This window comes from Cibotium barometz, chromosome 47 (genome assembly GCF_041138505.1).
Source record: "Cibotium barometz isolate CiBa-2024 chromosome 47, ASM4113850v1, whole genome shotgun sequence".
NCBI classification, from domain to species: Eukaryota; Viridiplantae; Streptophyta; class Polypodiopsida; order Cyatheales; family Cibotiaceae; genus Cibotium; species Cibotium barometz.
Genome location: NC_141092.1, coordinates 29,261,399 through 29,284,197, shown reverse-complemented (window position 1 = coordinate 29,284,197; position 22,799 = coordinate 29,261,399).

The following is a 22,799-nucleotide window of genomic DNA, read 5'->3' as shown; positions in this document are numbered from 1 at the left end:
GACGATCTTACGCCCCGACGATAGTGCATCAAATCATCTAGGAACTTCCTACCAAAGAAATGTGGAGTTAGGACATTCCAAACTTGAGTGTTTTGAGAAACCTGACCATCGTGGAAACTAGCAGTGAAGAATCCATGGAAGAAGGGTTTAGATACGCTGGGTTTGGGGAAGGAGATAAACCACACTCCCCAACCAAGTCTAGTGGGATCATTGATATTGCCCGAGGATTTTTCGATCTCCAAACTAGTCATGGTGATGAAGAAGCGTAATCTACGGGCATAGGTCCATCACTCACTCCAAGACAAGAAGTGCCATTCCAAACGTTGAATTCTAGGTTATACTGGCACCCCTCGAAATAAATGAGATATGGAAAGTGTAGCTAGGACGGGTCAAATATTCTTTCCCACAACCGAGGAAGTGGAATTGGACCTCCAACAAAGTGAGGTAGAATGGCAACTCTGAGAATTGAGCTTAAGGAAACAAGAGCTTGATACTCATAGGGCAAGAGCTGAGAGAAAGGAGACAAGAAGTGTTAACCCAGTCCAATCATGAGGAAAAGAACCTGAAATTGCTACAGGTAGAAGTGATGGAGGAATTCCAAACTTGGAACCCATCAATGAGGAATCCAAAATGGAGGAAGGTTTACAACCAAAGAAGAAGAGGGAAACATAGCTAACTTGGCCGTATAAGTAGAGGACTGACTCTATACCAAGAAGGATTTTGAGTTAATGAGTGATCAATCACCCTACATTCTTACAAGACATGGATCTCTTAATTACACAAAGATGCACATAGGCTACTACAACTACACCAATCCATGAACCCAAGATACCAGGATGAGGTCTAGGAAGGGGGGGAGCGATTCCCCAAAGACCTAGAAATGATCTAGCGATGGACCTTAATGTGGCCACAACAATGCAGCAGAGATGGGTAGGGGGATGGTTAGGGAACTAGGCTCTACTTTAGAACCCTGACCTTCCTAGATGAAACCCCATATCATTTCAAAACTTTTACAAAAGTTCTCTGGGGATGGGGATCCTATCTAACATGTAGAGATGGGTAGGGGGATGGTTAGGGAACTAGGCTCTACTTTAGAACCCTGACCTTCCTAGATGAAACCCCATATCATTTCAAAACTTTTACAAAAGTTCTCTGGGGATGGGGATCCTATCTAACATGTAGATATTTTTGAATCTACATATGAAACCTGGGGGGGACCGGTCAGTGACGTGACCATGATACATGCCTTCTCACTGACCTTAGAGGGAAAAGCTCATCAGTGGTTCAGAACCCTTAAGCTTGAGGACAAGGTAAATTTTAGAAGATTAAATAATGTTTTTGTGCCCAGCTTTGCACGCAGTGGTGACAGATGGAGCCCTGTGGCACAACTACATAACATCAAACATACGGAAGATGAGTCGATGAGAGACTATGTCTCTCGTGCACCTAAAGCACTTAAATTCAAGATGCAAACTTCGGGAAAGGTTGACAGATGATCAATTGTTACCTTATTTTTTAGGGGAGGGGTTAGGGACAATAAATTACATGATTATCTGGTAGTAGCCCGGCTAGCTACTCTTGATGCATGCTGCAAATTGGCAATTGAATATGAAGATAACATGTTAGAATTGCGACAACCCATCGAAGATGTTAAAACATCTGCAGCAACCCATGACTTTGCGTGTCTCGAATCATCAAGAAATTGGAACTCGAAGTAATAAAGTTGGATATATGACTGTGAATGAGCTTAACAATGCCATATTAGAAAAATTAAAGGTTAGGGAAGAAAGAGAGATGTCGGGGCATGGGCATAATCACCTTTACCCGTGCAAGGAATTGATGTGGTTCTCCATGTGTAGACTAAATCATACCACCATGAATGTCCACAGTTAAGGGCAAGACCATTACTTTATTGTGCGCATTGTGTAAAATTGGGAAATCATGACACATCAATGTGTAGATTTCCAAGGTTTCAAAAATGTGGCACAACTACCAGCAACAAATAGAGCCCCATTGGCTTTGCCGGCACCACCTATGCAGATCACTACCACTGCTAGACAACCCAACTCTTCCTACTTACCTAGGGGGATGTTCTGGGTACAAGACGCTTAGCCCCACCACCAGTTCTACCGCCACAACCACCACAGGAGGCTAAGATCAATCAAGTAGTGATTGAAGAACCATTAGAAGATGTTGAATTGGTGCGCGAATTAGAACTTAGTGGGGAATACTACGAGGACATGAGTTAGGTCACGCTAGAATACTATGTCCTACAGAATCACACGCCAGTACCTGTGTTTCAAACCACAGTATAGTGGAAGGGCAAGGAAATAAACTCAAATCTGAGAAGAGGACCTTTACAATGCTATGGCTGTGGTGGGCCACATCGAATGCCCAAACAAGAATATGAGTCATACACACTAACCACAACAAGTGGCAACCCCACCCATGACATTCCAGTGCTCACCTGCACTAAATGTGGAATTGATCATTTGATCAAAGATTGTCCCTACTGTGAGCAAGTGGTTCCACTTCTGTTGCTAATCAAGCCACCATTCATACCATTAGTGTAAAATTTAGGAAGATCACACCGCTCAATGTCCTAACACGAGCTCAAGCTCAATTAGGTGACAAGGGAAGAAACTGGGCAGATGCGACTATTTCCAATTTTGGCCGCACGAGAAGAGTGAAGAAATTAGGAAAGGGGGACACACACGTTACAATCCAAGACGGATCCGAAGAAGATACAATTGATACCAAATCCACACAATCAAAGGAAGAAGGGGGTTAAGGGATCAATTTGGGAGGACTAGACTTGGGAAAGCAAGGAGAACAACTAGCAACTCCAAAGGGGGTTGGTGAGTATCCCAATGCCGATGAAGAAATAAGGAAGCTAGAAGGTGCCAAAGCCTTAGTCGAAGAGTACCAACAACTTTATGAAACTAAGCCAAGGGCCAGACGAGTAAGGGATACCATCTACCACGAGATGAACTGGTCAAAAATGCCAAGCCAGTGTCCATGGCTGAGGCTGTCAGAATAGCGAAGAACTTTGCCAAAGCCTTCATCGTAAAAGTCCCGCCAAAGCTAGCTCCCTCATCCTTTAAAAGATTTCACACACCCGGAAGTTCTTCCAACTTTCCGCCTCCAAAGAGACACCAAGGTTCTCACCAGAATGTGGAGACGCGAAGCTTCAAAAATGAAGGAAAACCTTTCCCCCCAAGTACATTCTCAGGAACTCCGACTCTCTCCAGAATGCAAAGGGAAGAACTTCGAAGTGAGAACAAATGCTTTGGATGTCAGGGACTTGGGCACCAGCTCAAGGATTGCCCATCTCCTTCGGTGGGCCAAGGAAGCTAGGGTCCCAAAGTTCAGAGACCGACTCCTTCATTTCAGTCCAACCAGGGTCCCCCATGCCATAATCAGGGTAACCCAAGAAGAGTGCCAGCTCAGCCTGCAGCCTCCATGCAAAACAGTTTCCGAACTCCCTCTCCCAGAATTGGAATAACCAAAGAGAGAGAGTTCCACCTCAGACTGCAGCAGTTAGAGTAGTCACCATAGCTGAGGGAGTGGAGGAAGAGAAAGGACAAATCTATGCAGCATTAGGGGAATAACCATCAATTCTCAGTCCTCCAAACTCCAGCAGAGTACCAGGGTAAGAAATTCAAGCTTTTGATTGATTCAGGCAGTACTCATTCTTTTATTTCCCCACGATGTCTTCGTAAATTAGTCCTAAATCAAAAATCAAGGAAACCTATACAAGTGGAATTAGCTAGTGGGAAGATTCTTTTCACTCACCTTGAGACTGACCTTATTCAGTTTAGCCTAGATGGAAACGTAGCAGAGTGCCACTTTAGAGTCCTACCTCTGGGAATATATGATGGAACCCTTGGAATGGATTGGCTCCATTGTTACAAAGGAACCATCTCTTTCCTTGACCTTCACGGGAATAACGTTCAAGGAATTGGAATTTTCGGATCCCCAGTGCTGTAATTAGTCAAGGCTTCCAAATTATAAAAAGGGCTCAGAAAGAAGCAAGGTGTGTATGTCATTAAAATGAATCTAGTAGATATAAAATGCAAGGCTAAAGAACCAAAGTGGTTAAGTGAGTATGCAGATATGTTTCTTGAAGAGCTGACTGAGATGCCTCCATCTCGTGAAGTAGATCATGAGATCGAATTAACCCCTGGAGCTCAGCCAGTAGCCCAGCAGTGTGCATACAAAATGCCAGTCCCCCTGAAACCATAGAACTTAAGGAACAGTTAAGACAACTATTAGAGTAGGGATTCATCAGACCCAGTGTCTTACCTTGGGGTGCGCCCGTTCTCTTTCAAAAGAAGAAAGATGGAACGTTAAGATTCTGCATTGACTAGAGAGGATTAAATCAATTAACAATTAAGAATAAGTATCCTATTCCTAGGATTGATGAACTTCTGGATCGGTTAAGTGGGACCCAAATGTTCACAAAGATACATCTCAAATCCGGTTACTACCAGATCAGAATCAAGGAGCAAGACATCGCAGCATTCAATACTCGCTATGGGCATTATGAGTTCACAGTCATTCTTTGATGATAGCTTGGTATACTGAAAGAATGCTGCAGACCATGAAGATCATGTGCGCAGAGAGAAAACACACTTGTGCTTGATGAATCGTGAGAAAATGCATAGGCTAAGGTTACCTTATATATTTATGGAATGATTTGCTCGACCCATGAATGTTTAACCTCCAAGAGTTGGCAAAATGATCTTAATTTTTTTAGATAGATTAAATTGAATGCATTTTTAATTGTTTTTGAGAATGCTCTAAATTGCACTCAAAATTTAGTTCTGAAACTTGCTGCTAAATGCATCACAATTTGCAGAGGCTCCAAGATCTCTTCCATCATATCCACTTCTGGTTGATCCATAGTTGTGAGGTACAAAAGTAACTGTTTGAAAATTTGGAACAAATCCGGGATTTGTAAATATGGGGAAAAAAGTTTGATAGAGGCATGGTTCACTTTTAAGATGTGTAAATTTACTAAAAAATTAGTGACCTCCAAAGCTAAGAGTAGTCATAAATCAAAACATAGCTAGTACAATGAGCGAAGTAAGGGGGTAAATCGTTACATTGATGGCACAATATGTCGAGGCACGAGGGCAAAAAAGACTAGAGTGAGTGACAAAATGAAAAGCTAGAAGTCTAGATGATACATCATGGAGAGGCTAGAGTGAGAGGCCATCTAGTCATGACTCGTCTTGAGAGGTATCATTATGGATAGGGGAAGAAATGACCTCTCTAGAGTTGTCCCGCTTAAGAGATGAACCCAAAATCACCCTCAATAAGGACATTGCCCTCCTCATCGTACTTAGGCTCCTTGAGGTCTGCAACAAGATTGTCTTCTCTTGCAACAACTACTAATGATCTCCCCGAGCCATGCCTCTCACATGTGTAGATGGGCGAGTAGTCCATGCACAACCTCTACCTCAACAACTACTAATGAGCTCCCCGAGCCATGCCTCACATGTGTAGATGGGCGATTAGTCCATGCACAACCTCTACCTCGATTGCATGTCATGACTGATTTGGCCTGAACTATGATGCTTTACAGTGAACTTCTCGTTCGTGTGAGCAAATGGTAGAAGGCCAAAGTAAAGTAGTTGTAGCTTATGTGTTAGAGGCAAAGAACACAGGGAGTCTTTTTCGAAGGAGGGAAGTAGGAGGGCTACTTAGCCATTAGAGTTGGTGCACATTGGTGGTGGTGTAGAGTAATTTATGTTGCTAGTTAATGACTACAACAAGTTTAGTTGGGCTTTCCCCATTTTAAGGATTGGTGGACTCTTGTGGAAAAGGAGTCGAGTCAACTGGTCAGAACAATGTGTGCTGACAAAGGAGGGTAGTTTACTTCCAATGAGATGGTCCAATATTGTACAAGAATGGCATAAAGTGAGAGCTCACCAATACAAGTACAACTGAGAATGGTGTGGTGTGGTGGAGAGGTAGAACCATATCGCAGTGGAGATGCCTAGGACAATGCTTAAACAAAGAAGCCTTTCAAAGAAGCTTTGGGGTGAGGCAGTTGCAACAACAGTGCAAGGCTTCATTATGACTAAGTCTACATCCGTGGTGCTCTGACAGAAACTTAGCACACATATCTTCATATGAATGTACGCTCTTACGAGAGTGGGACGATATATTGATATCAAGTTCTACACCAACTATTGGGCATTGATGACTTCAGTGTGGATGTCATAGTATCTAGTCCATACTATGCATGATGGAGCTGATGGCTATATAGTCTTATGGATGACTACCACGAGTTTATAACCTGCATTTTCTTATAAGTTGAGTTTGGGCTTGTTCTTGGATTCATCTAGATATACATTTAAGCTTTATTAGAATTTAGTAGACATGCAAATTTCACATCGTGAATTTTTCATCTGAGTTGCAACCAATTGATATTGTGTTAATCATTCCTATCTTCAGTGGTGCATATGATTATCAACCTCCTTTTTCTTGTATTAATTCTTTCTATTTATTGTTCCCTTAGTGCTAGACTTCATTATGATCGAGTCTGCATTTATCTCTGGAGTCCTAACACAAACTTAGCATGTAGACCTTCATATGATTGTACTCTCTTATGTGTGTGTTTGTGTGGGAGCATACATCGATACCAAGTTCTGGCACTAATGACGTAAGTGGGGATGTCATAGTATCTAGTCCACAATATGGATGATGGAGCTGATGGTTATTTAGTCTTGTGGATGACTACCATGAGCTCACAACTTTCACTCTCTCACAAGGTGAACTTGAGCATCTTTCTAGATTCATCTAAATATATATAGATCTTCAATGATTTAGTATCGGGAAAGACTCCATACATGAATCCTACCTTGGTAAAAGAAGCCTAATGTTTCACATTTTTGGGTGATTGGATGTGATGTCTATGTACATGTGCAAAAGACTCGAAGTAGAAATTTGGATTCCCAAGTCCAAGAAGTGCTTCCATTAACATCGATAGCAGCATATGTTGAGAGAGGTCTTTGAGGAACCAAATGAGGTGTTTCATGAAAGCAATGAAGATGAAGAAGATTTGCACATAAGCATGATCATGCTGTGCCAGAAGACCAGGAAGTAGGTTTGGCATGCCAAGAAGTTTGTAAAGACCATGAGCATGATGATGTTGTGCCAGAAGACCAAAAAACATGTTGAGAGTTCAAGATTCCTCCACATTGAGAGACTCTAGTTTGCAGGGATTCACGAATGGATTCAAGAGGACCGCCCTAGGAGATCATATTGGTTACGGGGAAAGGAATCCACAGGAGAGTACAATTGAATTATGGCCATGCAAAAATGAGAGCCAACTGTCAGGCATTTTTCTGTAAAGGTGTTTTGAGTCTGTGTACATATGGGATGCGTGGTGTGCAATAAAACTTTGCCCTGAATGCCCTGGCAAATGTATAGGCTGAGTGGTTTTGTTGTGAGCTAGTTTATGCACGTGTTTTTTTTTTGGGAGAAGATGCTGGGGATTTGGAAGTTTATAGCAATTGTATGGTGTGCAGATGGTTACTAAAGCAGGCCACCGACTGGGAAATTATCGGGTTTGGTATGATGATGCTGATGATGATGAGCGGTAGGCAGCTCTCATATGGTTTTAGAAAGTTGTGGATCGTCGCACGAGAGGAGGAGCCTTGTTATTGCTAGTGTGGCCATCATTTTAGAGATTTAAAAAAATAATAATAAATATACAATACACATGGCCAATGGTTTTAATGGCCACGTGGGAGTTTTTAAAGGCCGCTAGCATGTCTAGAAGGCGCAACGGCGTGAAGGATAGGAGAGCCGGCTGGGAATCGAGAGAGGAGAGGCTTCTAAAAGTGTGGCGCTGCTGTGGTTGAAAAAAAGCCGACGAGAGTGGTGGAGTTGCTGCAGAGGCCAACTGTGTACGTGAAGGGTGTTGAGGCCTAGCGAAGGTGTTGTAGCAAACGGAGCCAGACGGGAAGCTAGTCGTCAGCGATGGTGGAGGCAAGGATGCTCTGAGAAGTGTAATGGCCACCTGGCGAGTGTAGAGGAGGTGCCCGGTTGTGAAGGGCTCTAGGGCTAGTGCGGGCGGCGAGGTAGCAACTGCAGATGCCAGAGATGGCTGGCTACGTTGGTGTGCTTTGGGTTTGAAGCCGCCTTGGTGGACAGCGTGGCTGGAGCGCAGCCACAGGTGCAAAGGGAGGAACTGCCTCGTGGGAGAGCTAGCGAAGCAAAGGCAAGGTTGGTTGGGTTTTGCTGGCAGCCGTCGCGTAGGAGCAAGACAAGCTCGTGGTCTGAAGAGACGAAGGTTGGGTGGCCGCTTGGAGCTAAGGAGTCGGTGGTTAAAGACAGAGAGAAGCCGCCTGGTACAGAGGGGACCGACTTCCTGGGGAGCTGGCGAGTCCAAAAAGAAGAGCTGCAGAGACAAAAAAAGGAGAGGACGCTTGCTGCAGAGACGAAGAGAGCAGGTGAAGTGAGGAGCAGGCTGGATAATAGCAAAGGCAGAGAAGCTGCCCAAGGGTTGACAGTCGTGTGGGAAGCTGCATGGGGTGCCGCCTCAGAGGTGACTAGTATTGGTGCAGCTCGCTGGCTTTCTACTGGGAGAGGGCTGTTTGTTCAAGGCCTCTGTGGTGTGAGACCAAGAGAAGCTGTGGACAGTGTGTGTATGTGTTGTTTGCTGCTGCGAGTGTATGATAAAAGGAGAATGCGAGGATGAGTGGTTGAATCTTGTCATTTGATAAAAAATATGTGTGATGAATCACCCCTTGTAAATGGACAAACAGGGTTTGTGTGATATGTGAGTGGCTTAGCCTTGCTGACAGATGAAATATGTGAGCTGTTGAAACTGTCTTTCTTTGGGTATCTCAGGGTGGTGTAGAGTGAGAGAGTGATTTTCTTTCTAGCTAGAGAAGCTGGGTGGTGCCCCTTGTGCTTGTGAGTGTTCCGAAGGTGGTGAGTCGGCGAGCTATAGTGGCCTTCTTGTGTTCCTGAGCCGCCTCACATCTTTCTGGTTCCCCCACTGAGGAGTTGCTCTTTTCTGGCATTGTTTGACTGAGGAGTTGCTCTGCTATTTTCTTCAGTCTACCAAGGTGTAGGCCCTAGAAGTTGAGAGTTCAGGGAAGGTGCTTTCTTGGGATCTGAGGTGAAGTTTGGGGGTGAAAATGATGTCTTATCCAGAGTTTTATGGTAGCCCGAAAGGGGATGCAAGAACCTGGTACAGGACTTATGAGGAGTCATTGAGGGTTGCTGTTCCACATCTTGATATGACTGAAAATGGATTAAAGACAGCACTTAGCAACAGGTTCAAGAAAGTAGAAGACCCCGACAAGGTTTGGCATGAGGTGCAAGCTCTGACACAAGGTGAGTTTGAATCATTATATGATTATATGAAGAAATTTTCTTTGCTATGGGAGACTCTATGCAGGGCTTTAGGGGAAGACCAGGTACCGCCTGACATGATGAAGAAAAACGAGTTTGTAGCCGGGCTTAAGAGGAGTATTCGCTGGAAAGTGGAATTGAAGAAGCCCAGGTCTTATGAGGATGCCGTAGAAATTGCTAAATCAAAAGATTGGAAGCTGCAACAGTGGATGAATCAGCTGCTGGGGATGATTCCAGTTGTAGCACAGCCGGAGATTCGTAGAGTGGAGGCTACACCCATGAATGCAGTGATTGAGAGGATGAAGCCCACTGAAGCCCAGGCTATGCAGATGGTGCCACAAGCTAGTCAAGGAGTACCTATGGTTCCTGCAGGTTCTGATGAGGGATTGCGACAGGATATGAAATAGATGGTTGATCTTATGAAGAATTTGAGCTTAAATTTAATGGGAGGTACAGGTGGTGGACGTGGTAGAGGCCGAGGTAATAATCATGAAGGGGGAGATGGACAAGCAGGGTATGGACGTGGTCACGGTAGGGGCCGTCGTTTCATCCCTACATGTTGGAACTGTGGTGAGCTTGGTCATCTGAGTACAGATTGTGATAAGCCTCAGCGTATGGGTGGTGATATGTACCCACTACCTTCACAGTTACCTGACAGGTCAAATGTTTATGGTATTGATATCAGGGATCAAGCAGGCCCCAGTGGAATCAGAGCTGAGGAGAAGGGGAAGACAAAGGTCATGAATTTTGTCACTCTGGAGAATGTTCAGGTGAGAGAAGAAGGGGATGTGATGCCTGTTGGCAAGCGCACAACAGATGAAAGAGAAGGAAAAGGGGTGGCTGGACCCAGCCGTAAGAAGGGAAAGCAGCAGGAAGGAGAAGATGTGAAAGCCAAAAGGAAATGGAAGCCTCGTAGAAGGTTCCAGGTGTCAGACTTCCCACTGGGGGATGGGCAAACCAGCTATGACTTGAAATCTGATTTGGTGAACAGGAAGGCAAACATCACCTTTGGGCAGTTGGTGGAGATGGTGCCGAAATTGAGAAGGCAATGGAAGAGACTTGTGAATCCAATGGAAAAGGAGTCAGAGAAGAGGTCAGTCAAAGTACTATCTTTAGAAGAGCTTCCAGATATTTGTCCTATTGTGGAGGTGTGGAGTAATGGTAGGAACCTTGGTCAGGCCTATATAGATGGAGGAGCTCAAATCTGTGTGATTACCCAATCATGTGTGGAGCAATCAGGCTTGAGGGTGTCTGGGGTTTCTGGGTTTCGAATTAGGATGGCTAATCATCAAAAGGTAAAATGTCTTGGTATGATAAAGGAATTGGAAATTGAAGCTTTTAATGTCAGAGCTACTGTAGATTTTCATGTGATGCCTGCGAGTCTGGGTGCTTTTCCAATCATTCTTGGACGACCCTGGTTGCGAGTGGTGGGTGCAGTACAGGACTGGAGGTATGGGACCATTTCTTTGCAGGGTAATAAAAAATCTTTTGAGATGCATAGTAGGAGATCTTTAAATGATGTGTGGGAGAGGCCACAGGATTCAAGTGAAGAGGAAACTACCACCACTACTTCTGAATCAGAGATGGATTCATCGACCACTGCTTCTAGTGGAGAAGGGGAAGATGTGGCTTTTCTTATATCAGAGCATGTTTGCCAAAACTTTGTAAAGTCAATAGTTACATAGCCACTTGCATGGTGTTTTCTCATTGCATTAGGCTCTTTTTCCAACACGTTCATTTGCCATTTGACATCCAAAACATACACAAAGAAGCGACGAAAGTCAAGCCTAAATATGTCTTGGATTGTGCCACAATAATCATCCATTTTTCCATTAGCTCCCTCAAAGCTACTAATGACACCGCAATCTTGCGTATTCCTCTTTTCATCAATTCTTTGTATTTGAAAATGCTTGCCTTCACACCATATAGCATTGAACATAGTGCACTGGACCAAAATAGAAGTAATATTTGTGTAAGCAATGTGAATAAATATTAAAAGCAAATCACTTACAACTAATGCAAAAACATTAGTTCTATGTACCTTTAACATGCATCCTTGTGCATACTCCCATTCTTCCGCCGTGATATGCAGCCCCTCGCCGCTCTCTGCTCTCTCCATTTCCTCATGCAACCAATCAACATGGATATCATTCGAAAGTGTTGCTAGATGCTTAGGGTACGCCTTACAAGAGCTATATTGCCTCCGAAAGAGAGCTCTTTCTGCTTGTTTTTTTGTCTTTGCATCCTCATATCTTATAACCCATCTGCTCATCACATCACTATTAAGGATGCAAGTGAAATTGAGATCATCAATCAATGTTCTGTCAATTACTTTACTCTGTTCTTTTCCTTGAGGTACAATAGAGGTCATCCTCAAGTCCTCTTCATTGCTCCATAGTCGTGGCAAAGAGCTGTCCACCTGATCAAGAAATTCTGAAATATATACATGAGACTCTTGTATCAACCAATCCTCGGCCATGCTTCCTTCGGGCCTTGCACTTTGCCTCACAAAGTCTTTTAAGGTCTTCATGAAGCGCTCTAGGAAGAACATCCAACGTGCATGCACAGTGCCACATAAAGCAATTTCATCCAGTAAATGCACAATGAGATGTAGTTGACTTGTGAGAATGGTTTGTGAAAAAGTCTCCTCTACCAAACAAACCACCTCCACTGCCATAACACGCGCATCATACAACATGGCTGGATCAATTGCTTTGGAACTAACATATCTAAAAAATAAATGAATAGTACGTTATATCTCATGCACGTTCATTTTGCAAGATATAATGAAGGATAATCTGACATGGGTTTTACATACCTCACAAGCTCACCCATCTTATAAATACATTTTTGCAAACTCTTAGTTGCACAATGGTCGATGCTAGTAGGTAGTATGAACTGCGCACATAAGAGCACATGTATGTATGGTTTATGGCATTACAAAATTTAATTTCAATGTAAAAGACTTGGATAACACTTACTTGGAGCATCTTGTGCCAATCGTGGGACTTCAACCCATATAGTTGCTCAACGCCTCTTTTCGTAGTGGTTGTAAAGGCTCCCTTCAATGATCTCATGCATCCAGTGGGAGTACGCAAAGTGGTGGTGGCCTGCTTTACCTACTTCTCCTCTTTCATTGATATAATCCATGGTGCAGGCAGAAGATAAACGTGCCCACCCTCCTCTCGTGGTGGCCAAGCATGACACATACGTCCTGCGACCCACAAGTCCTCCCGTATGCTAACATTGTCTCATTTACCAATAACATGCTCCCAAATATCAGATCCCACATTCTTGAAGATGTGCATGGGATCAAGAAGATGGTTGATCTTAAGATGGGTCCAATATGGTAGCCGGAAAAAAATGGAGTACCTACACAAGGGATTACTCTATGTGATCTTTAATCCAATTAGAGACTACACAAAACAAGATTGAAAAACATTACTATACCTGTTCATGCCATCTAGAGGAAGAATATTTGTAGACTCTCAAATACGCTTCCAATCTTTTGCACGAAGTGTTTGTGGAGGAATGTTACTCTTACTAGCAACATATTTAGGATGATCTGACGGGAGAAATCGATGATGATGATTATCGAATATGGTCTTACACAAACCGTCAGCATACTCATGTACTAATGAAGGGCCGCAAATAGGACATGCATGTTTACCTGATGTTTTCAAACCTATTAAAATATAAATATAAGTTAGAATAATAAAGTCAATAGTTATAATTAATATAGCCAATAGTATTAGATTAGGGAGGTAATTAGAATTCTTACAAGAACAAATCGCTGTATACTAGAAACTCATGCATTGTCCACATCAACACTACTTTTAAGTCGAAGTGTTGAGAGGAGGGAGGCCTACTAATGTCCACCACCGCAACACCTCTCTATAGTTCCTCCAACTCATCAATCAACGGTTCGAGATAAACATCCATATGCTTGACTTTATGTTTCCCTGGAATTAGAAGGGATAACATAAGATGTCCCTTCTTGATCGCCACCATTGATGGTGGAAGGTTGTAATTCACCAACACAATTGGCCACACGCTGTATGCGGTGCTTTTGAAACCAAATGGATTCACTCCATCCATACCTAGGCCAAGTCTCAAGTTTCTGGGCTCTGTTTTAAAGCTAGGCCACTCATCTTCAATATGCTTCCAAGCAGGAGTGTTTGCGGGAATTCTCCACATGCTATCATCCGATTGATGTGAGGAATGCCATGACATGAGCTCTACTATGAATTTGCACTTGAACATGTGTTTGATGAGAGGAATTATAGGAAAGTGTCGCAAGACTTTATGAGGTACATCAAAACTCTTCACATCTATTTTGTACCTTGCTTCACCACAAGTGGGACAATGTCAAGCCTCCTTATACGTCCCACGAAAGAGAATGCAATCATTGACGCATGCATGTATGTGATCATAATCCAATCCTCCAAGAGATGTCACATAGCGCCTCACTAGGTCTCTTGAGGTGGGTAGTCTATTCCCCTTTGGAAGCATGTTTGATAATAGCCTGCATCCAATATCATCAATTAGTCCTAAACCCTAAACCCTAAACCCTAAACCACTAATTCAAATTTGCAAGTTAGAATGCTTACTTCAATAATGCGTCAAGACTTGCATTGCTCCATCCATAAACTGTTTGTATATTGAGTAGTTCAAGTGAAGCACGTAAAATAGAGAATGTGCATCCTTCAAAAACCGGTGTCGAAGCCTTGTAAAGATGCTCTTGTTCCATATCATCATCGTCCATACCTTTGGGATAATCCCTAAAAAGATATTGCACCATATCATCAAACACTTCCTCTTCCACAACTTCGTGGGCTATTGTCATCCCTTTCCCACTCATCTCTGACAATAGATCCCGAAGCTCCAGCATCATCTCGTCGATGCTTTGCATGCTCTCCCCGCGTGTAGGGCACCATGTTAGGGTGTGGTACTGCATCCTGCTTCAATTAGAGTATATATATTACAACTCCATTAATTTAATTTGGATACCATGAGTCATTTGAATACTATCAATTTACATCTACTCACCTCTAAACCTGTTTGATTCCATTCTGCATACATGGAGATGTGATTCAAGGTAATTCGACGCACTCGTACAATCATCCTTGACATCGATTACACATACACTTGATCCTTTATCCCAACCACACATCGATTACGATGACGCATTGTCTCATCCTCACGAGAATTGCTTGAGGAGGTTGATGACATCCTATGTACAAAAGAGCAAACATATAATCATAATCAATTTTTAATGAAAGTATAAAAATTTCTATAAGTGTGTAAAAGCGCGTCTCACTGGTTTAAATCGCGTGTATCAGCGCATCTACATCCTTAAAATCGCATGTATCAGCACATCTACATCCTTAAAATCGCGTGTATAAACACGGCTACATTAAACGTGGTCGTTTTATTATACACGCACAAATACATGCACTGTTACACGCGACGACCTGTCTATACCTAAAATAATCTGCCGCCTTCTCCAAAAAAACATTTTCAAACTAAGATTTCCTCTCCTTCCTCACCGCCTCTTCCAACACAGCACTAAACCTAAGTGCAAGGAGTAGACAAGGAGCAGACACGGGTGAAGGAAACCAGCCAAAAAGAAGACTCACTTTTTCAGAGGTGAGTCAGTTTATCCTTTGTCCTGTCTCTTTCCTTCCATTTGTTTATGCGATTGTCTCTTTTCCTTATGTGATTGTCTCCGTCCTTCTCTAGTAGTACTTTTATGAACGATTGTGAGAGTCTGGGCTTTTTTTTATAAGGACGATTTGTCAGTGGTCGGTCGCTTTCAAAACAATTTTTACGCAGGCCGCGTGTAGGAACGCGTGTATGTCTGCAGTTACCTTGTCTACACAGACGTTCACGTGCATATACACGTGTTTTGGACGGGTTTTTACATGCGACTGTGTTTCACCCATGCTTGTGATCCAAGCTCTTCAGAGAGATGATCCCATCTGCATATGGCTTGCCTTCACAAAATCATATGTGCTAGCTTGCATTTGTACTTTGATAAAATCATGTATATACTTTTATTTCTGCAGATCTATCATGTATATACTTTTACTTCATGGATCTAGGTTCTTCATCCGATCCATTTGTGTACGGCACTTGGATGATAGAGATGCTAAATCATTTTGGATGCCATCATCCTGGTCCAGTTGAGCTTACAGAGTACATGTATGCCCATCCCCCTCCTGGATTGCCTGGTATCTATACCCCGCCCCCGAGTATCCATGTCACTCCACTGTCGCCTATGCCTACGAGTCTGACGAGATGACATGCAGCTTCTCCTCTTCCACGCCCACTGAGGAGACATACCCCGTCCCAGACACACTCACGCACACCCTCCCAGGCACTATCACATCAGGGCTCATAGCCACCATCACGTACTCCCTCATAGCCACAGTCACGTAGACAATCCCCAAGTCGTGACTCCACCCGCAGTACAGAGGAGAGAAAACGCTGTAGTAGGAAGAGTGGGAGTGGAGGATGCGGCGGGTGCTTTGGTGGGGGAGGTAGTAGGGCATGCGGTGAGAGAGGAGATAGAGGGAGAAGAGTTAGAGGAGACAATGAGGATGAGGAGGAGGTGAGAAAGGTGGAGGGAGTGATCTACTATGATGTGACGAATAGGGGCGAGGTAGTGATGGATGCGAGGGGGAAAGAGATAATGGAGTACATGCGTGGGATAGTTTCAAACTTGTATAGAAATTGTTTTATTAGATTTAAAGATCAAAATAGCCGATTAGTTGGGGAGGTGATAGATGTTGTACATAGTCGGTACCCCAATCCCCCACATGTGACATTCTCCGATGTTTGGAGAAGGACGCGAATAAGGGAGATCTTAAGTAATAAAAGATCTCACCTTAAGAAACTCGCGTACGATGATGGGCTAAATGTAGCTGCGGGTGGCTATCCTGCCGAGAAACCTATCATTGCACACAAACGCGAGTGAAAGGAGGCAAAGAAATGAGCAGAGGGTGGCATGAAGAGCAGGCAGCATGTGGAGGCACGACGGATCCAGATGGAGACCATTGGATCTTGGCTTTTCGGATCTAGCGGCGTCGAGTCATGGGAGGCAGAGTTCGTAAGTATCTTGCCACTTTATTTGATTGTTTACTTAATTCATTGATTGTTTACTTAATTCATTGATTCTATGATTTTTTTAATCTTACAAATTGTGTTGATTATGATACAGCGACGGGTTATGGGGAGGAAGCCCACAACCCACGATATTGGGTATGCTCGTCGACATAGCAGACGTGACACGTGGGCCCTCTTTAGAGCCGAGGGACGTATTACGGACGCACAGTTTAAGATGGCCATGAGACCATATGGTCGACAGGTACTTGAAAACTCTAAACGAATGATTTTGGTTTATTGAATTACATATATATATATACTTATATACTATATATTACTTGAACAGGCACAAGCTGCTGCTGCACCTGCTGATGATCCTACCCACTGATGATCCACCCGCCGCCACTTCTCCTGCTGGACATGAGCACTACTACTCATCGAACATGTATACTGATGTGAGCTCATCTGATCATGGAGGGAGCAGCAGGTCATCATCTGGGTCTGAGTAGTACTCAGACTTATAGTATCACATTCCATATTGAGGATGTGGTTGTATATATATTTTTGTAACTGAAGCCATGGGTTACTTCGACATATGGACTCCCTTGTATATATGTGTACACATAAAATTTTGATAGTAATATTGAATCGTGAATTGATAGTATTGCATTCATGTCTATCTTGAATCGTGTATTGACAATGTATGCATTCCAATTCATCAATGCGTTGAGAAAGCTCATGACCAGTCTAGTCCAATTGTTTAGCAACTCGTAGAGTAGGTACAAGAAATTCAATGGGAAGAATTGCATCTAGCCCAAAAGCAAGCTCAAATGGGGTTGTGCCCACAGATGTTTTATAGGCTGTTCTATATGCCCAAAGAACTGAGTGCAACTTTTGCTCCCAATCAGTCCTATGTCCCTCAACAATCTGTGTGAGTGCTGTGCAGAGAATCTTGTTAGTACTCTCAGCTTGACCATTGGTCTGGGGATGATAGGGTGCAGAACGCTTGTGAATTACCATAAATTCTTGAAGTAAAAACTCTATGACCTCATTCACAAAGTGCACACCTTGATCACTAACGATTTCAATAGGTAAGCCATAGCGTGTAAACACGTACTCATACAAGAACTTGGCTGTAGTTTTGGCATCATTTTTGACTGTAGTCTTCAACGTTTTACATATTCTTCGGCATCCATTCGTAAGGTTGGCCACCAAAGCCTAGACCACCTAATCAACTTAGCTGTGGTATTGCCCGAAAAGTGTCCACCCCCAACACCTGCATGTGCATGAGTCAAGATTTTCAAGTAGTCAGCTTCACATACATCTTGCTCAAATTCCTAGACAATTGCTAACCTTCCCACCTCTTAAGAAGGACATACCAAAAACCAAAGGTAAGGCATTAACACTACAATTGAAGCTCTTTGGTACATCAGTGTTTGAATAGTCTCACTTTTACCAATGTGGTTCCTTCTGCCTTTACAGGATTGTGTTCTTTTTGAGATGATCTTAACTACATTGTTTTTTATAGGGATTATAATGATGGATATGAGTGTATAAACTAATACAAAAGATCAAGGCATAATAAAAATGTGCTACCCCAATTATCTGAGGTTAGTTACTACCAATAAATCTAAGTACAATGTAAGTGAGCTAATCCAGCTAGTCTGAGTTGTCACTGTCAAGATAGAGATCTAGTCAACATCTCTCTAGCTCTCAAATTCTCTAGAATGCTCTCATGGTCATCCACCACTGGAAGCTGAAAATGAGGGCGACAACTCTATTTTCGGCACTATACTCAATCAAGAGTGAGCATGGTAAGAGAACTGAAATGCCTCTAACTCCCACTTCCATTGCTAGAACTCAAGACTCCCCCGATGAAGTCAAATCTACTGGTAGAACCGGCCTGTCACAATCATGCTATGGGCGTCAAAAGAAAACCCATGATTATGCACTATATGCTGGTCAAGGATGCACTGTGGCCTAGTGCACCTCATCAGATAGTAATCTACTCCCTTACTATTGTGCTTGTCAGCAATAACATCAAATACATCACCCTCCTGTAGCAAATCTATCAGGTCATCATAGTTGGCCCATGAACACAAGACCTGCGTGCTCATTGGACAACACTAGATGTGAAGGATGCTCGGGGGAGAGGAATGTCTATATCCATGCATCTACCCATCTTCTTGAGGCACAATGTGACTAATCAAGAGTGCGCATGGTAGCACTAAGAGAATGCAAATGCCTCTAACTCCCACTTCCACTGCTAGAACTCAAGACTCCCTCGATGAAGTCGAATCTACTGGTAGAGCCGGCCTGTCACAATCATGCTATGGGCGTCAAAAGAAAACCCATGATTATGCACTATATCCTGGTCAAGGATGCACTGTGGCGGCCTAGTGCACCTCATCAGATAGTAATCTACTCCCTTGCTATTGTGCTCATCGGCAATAACATCAAATACATCACCCTCCTGTAGCAAATCTGTCAGGTCATCATAGCTGGCCATGAACACAAGACCTGTGTGCTCATTGGACAACACTAGATGTGAAGGATACTCGAGGGAGAGAAATGTCTATATCCATGCATCTACCCATATTCTCGAGGCATAATGTGACTAATCGCCATCCATACATGCTCCACATAAGCATGCAAAGTGTCGTGTGTAGATCGTGGGGGACACCATGCACATGCTTCTGATGGAATGTAAGCCCAAGGTGCCAAGTACTATGTCACAATCATGGGAGGCTCTACGGTCAATCATGCCACCATCCACATGCCAAAAAAATATCCTGATAATCTGAGCATCACATTTAGGATACGATTATGGTGCACTCCCACACACAAATGTTGGGAGCACCACTCGAGCACTTTGCCCGCATCTCTGAACCTCTCAGTATCCTGCCACAGTTGATGACACCTCAGGGCACGTTTCACACACGCGCCCGCACCATGATCCTCTTCCTTCCCGTGTGACAAGTCTCAAAAAATGACCAAATCACTTGGATACTAGACTGCACATGCAACCTATAAATCCATAAAACAAAGTCTTAGTTATTGTTTTCTTTAAGATGTTCTAGTGAATTTAGTTTAATTGCGAATATAAGAGAACCATTAGTACTAGTAGAGCCAATAGAATTGTCGTTTGATGACTTGAACTATGTGCCACAATCATCCGACCAAACCCATCGCGAGCGATGTGTGATCCCATAACCTTGTAAAAAATCATCATGGAGGCGAAAATAATGTTGCACAAAATGTGCATCATGTGAATGATCATCTCACTGATATAGAAATGATACTCTCGAATAATGACACGGGCCTCGGGGGTACTCGCTATCCCATCTACATGGACCTCTCCATGATGTCGATAGCTAATGTGGACCATAATAGCAACTTGGTGAGGTAAGCAAGAGAGAAGATTAGGACACAAAAAATAAAATAAGTAATATAGCTCAAACAGGAAACAAATATTATGACATATAACCATTACGTGCTCTGAGTAATAATACTCAGATTGTATCTCCTAAAAAGCTGTGAAGGTGTAGTTCTCTGCAAAATCAAGCACAGAGACGAAGAAGGGGGCTCAGGAAGGGCGGGTTCATGTGGATTATGTAAACTAAGGGATAGTGGGGGGGAAGAGGAAGCGGAAGAGGAGGAGAAAGGCTTGGATCATCACCAATGGAAGATGTTGCTCGTTGACGTGCTCTCATCCTTGCTACTATCAACATCATGTGTCTTCAGCAAATTATCTGACAACGAATGAATCTTGTTAGCAAGCAGCAGACCATACAGCACATGCATGACAAAATATGTTTAGACTTACTTTTCACAAAACATGCCACGAGACACGTAAGACGAGCTTTGATCTCTGCCTCCATAACAGGGCTTGCATCATCTCCATCCTAAACCCGTATGTGCAGCCATCTGAAGATGCGCTAGCTACATCATATGAAACGGTCTCTGATGCTCCTTGTATTCTGCTCGTGTGTGCATTATTGATTGAAAAAGCAAGCTTTTCACTCCATGTATCCCATGCCCTGATAATGCGCTCTTCTCCTCCTGTAAACAATACAGTATCCTGGCCAAAAATTTAGAAAACATCACAAAATCATGAGACCGAGAAGATGCACAACAATGCGGACAACACCTTTTTAAGAAAGGGGGGAACACAAGTAAAGTACACAAATAAAAGAGGAATAACACAAAAAACATAAAAGGTTTTTTAGAAATAATATGCACGTGCCCAAGGAAACTGCAAAAAACTCTAAAGGCCACCTTTCAATGTTTGCAAAGGGACACTCACAAGAAATTTCAAACATTTTCCCACTACAATTCCCACTTTGCTAAAACAATAACATCATGAGCTTCTGCAGAGACGAGGTGTAGGATACCTAGCTAGGTGCAGTGGGGGGGTAGGGGGTTGAGAACCCCTAGAGTGGGGCCAGTAGCTCCCTGCCCCCCACCGCACCTAGCTAGGCAGGTATGCAGAGCCTTGTCTGTGGAAGCTCATGATGTTGAACTATATAGGGAAACATAAGGGAAAAGGGACCTCTTTCCTACAAGAGAAAATGCCCAAAACTTCTTGTGATTGTGACATGGAGCAAGAACTTTTGTGCTGACTTGACACAATCAAAAGTGGCCTGCCAAAAATACCATACGATTGGACAAAAATAAAACATGGCTGGACAATGAAAAAGGCACCCCATACATACAAAATGGGGTATCCGAACTGACACATACATAGATTTGACTACTAGCAACCCTCTCAAATCATCAATGCAGCATCAAATTGAGGGAGCTAGCAAAGAGCTTTGGTAAAGTGGACTGCTTGGTTGTCCTCTATCTTGCAACAGTTGAGCACAATCACACCATCCACAATCTTCTCACACGAACAAAGTCATATTGGATCTGAGTGTGCTTGGCCCTATAATGAAGCACCAGGTTCTAGACAACTCTAATTGTCACACAAGATGGTACTAGGCTTCTTCTATAGGAAGCAGAGATCCTCCAGTAAATCCCAGAGCCACACCTCCTCACATGTACCCAAACATGCAGCTCTATACTTGGCCTCACATGTACTAGTCTGAATATGTTCGTCCCCTTCATTCAACTTTGTCGTCTACCCCCCAGCGGGCGGCAGGATAGAGAATGTCGCAGTCTGGTGTCACCTCAAATATTGAATGATGCGCAATCCTGTCTGCCAATGCAACGTCATCGGTTCATGAAACCAGCCAACAACCCAGCCAAGAAGCAAATATCCATTCGGCTGTTCAAAAGCCAAATCAAGGATCCTCATTAGCCGATAACTTCGTGTTCGGCTCCATAGGAGTTGAAATGGGCTTGCAGACTTCCATCCCACCCAAACGCTTCCAACAGATCCTTCACACATTGCTACTGGGAGATAACAATCCCTCTCTGAGTCTGCCACATCTCCAATCCTAAAAAGAAATGGCGTAAGTCCATGTCAGTCATCTCACTTTCTCCAAGGTAGTGTTAGTGTTTGCAATGTGCTCTACATGATGGTCTCAAATGAGCAAGTCATCTACATACAGGACTATCAACATGTTTGCTCTCTTCTTTTGAAAGATGTAGAGGTTCGGATGAGAAAAATAACCTTTTCAACAACGAGATGACTGAATCTATATTCTCATCCAAGCGTTGGAAACCTGCATGAGTCGATACAAAATCTCTTAAACCTATAAACCATGCCTTTTCATCCTTGGAGTTGGAAGCCTGGAGGTTGTTCCACATAAACCTCCTCCCTAATATCGCCATTAAGAAATGGAGACTTGACATCCATTTAGTAAATTTGTCATCCGCAAGAACTGTTCAAATGGTGGTCATCCCTGCGTTGTAGGTGCAAAGGTGTCTTCAAAGTTGATGTCGCCTCTTTCAGCATACCCCTTGACTACAAGTCTAGCTTTGTGTTTATCTAAAGAGCCATCACTATGACAATTGGTCTTAAAACCCCACTTGACTCCAATGACCTTCCTTTTTTGTGGTTTGGGAACAAGTTCCCACGTACCATTTTCTTAGTAGTACCATCAATCTCCGCTTGCATTGCGTACTTCCACTTTTCTGGTAGAGGGAATCTCCAACATTGGTTGGCTCTCGTTTTTGCATGGCTTTATACAAAAGGCCATAATTCACTTGCAAGTACTCTCCTGTCGCTTCCTTTTTCCATAACCAATATGATCACCTAGGGTCGTCCTCTTGAATCCATTCATGAGGAATCCCTGCACCCTAGAGTCTCTCGATGTGGAGGAGTCCTAAACTCTCAACATGTTTTCTGGTCTTCTAGCACAACATCA